This window comes from Penaeus monodon, chromosome 34 (assembly GCF_015228065.2).
Source record: "Penaeus monodon isolate SGIC_2016 chromosome 34, NSTDA_Pmon_1, whole genome shotgun sequence".
NCBI classification, from domain to species: Eukaryota; Metazoa; Arthropoda; class Malacostraca; order Decapoda; family Penaeidae; genus Penaeus; species Penaeus monodon.
Genome location: NC_051419.1, coordinates 24,185,877 through 24,186,826, shown reverse-complemented (window position 1 = coordinate 24,186,826; position 950 = coordinate 24,185,877). Strand labels below are relative to the sequence as shown.

Genomic DNA, 950 nt, shown 5'->3' with positions numbered 1-950 from the left:
TTTCTTCATCTTAACCTCTCTCCTCCCAAGATGGTGTTTGAAGGCAGATGAACCCAAGGAAAAAAAGGAGGCAAGGAGGGGAGGGGGGGTTGTACTTGGGGTAGGGGGAGGGGGAAGAGATGCATGGGTAGGGGGAGAGGGAAGAGATGCATGGGTAGGGGGAGAGGGAGGGGCAAGGGGGAGGGGCAAGGGGGAGGGGCAAGAGGGAGGGGTTATCATGGGGAAATGGGGGAGGTTGCATGGGTAAATCTAAGGGCGAGGAGTTGCATGGGTAGGGGGCAGAGGAAGAGAGGCATGGGTAAGGGGAATGGGGAAGAGATGCATGGGTAGGGGAGGGGAAGGGGGGGAGGAGTTTCGTGGGTAGAGGGAAGAGGAAGAGAGCCATGGGTAGGGGAGGGGAAGGGGGGGAGGAGTTTCGTGGGGAGTGATTGCATGATGAGAGGGAAGGGAGGTAAGAGGGATAGCGTTAAAAGAGGGAAGAGGGGAAGGATAGTAGTGGGGAGGGGGGAGAGGGTAAGGGGGTCTCAAGAATAGGGGGAGTAGAGAGGAACTGATAAAGAGGGGGAATGAGGAAAGGGAGGAAGTGGGGGTGGGGGGAGAGAGAGGGGTTGCATAGGTAGGGGGAAGGGGGTGGGACTGCATGGGAAGGGGAGGGGAAGGGTAATAAGAGTAACGAAAGGAGAGAGGGGGGAGGAGGGCAGGGAACTGCAAGGGAAGAGGGAAAAGGGGAAGAGGAAGGAGGAAGGAGGAAAGAGGGGAACGAGAAGGCAAAAGAGGGAAAGAGGAAAGAGGAAAAAACGAAGGAGAGAAGGAGAAGGAGAGAAGGGGAGAGGGAATTGCAGAGGAGGGGGGGCCAGGGAGGGGTAGGCGCAAGTAGGTTAGGCTGCAAAGTGGTCTGCAATGTTGCATGGCTTAGCGAGGTTAGGAAAAGAGGGCAAACAAGTATCTTC

The 950-nt window shown here is 56.7% G+C and overlaps 1 long non-coding RNA gene across 1 annotated transcript in view; it reads right to left on the bottom strand.

The window, feature by feature from the left end:
* Positions 1-950, bottom strand: part of LOC119594933 — a 99,120-nt gene that overhangs the window by 50,374 nt on the left and 47,796 nt on the right. The window lies entirely within an intron of this gene.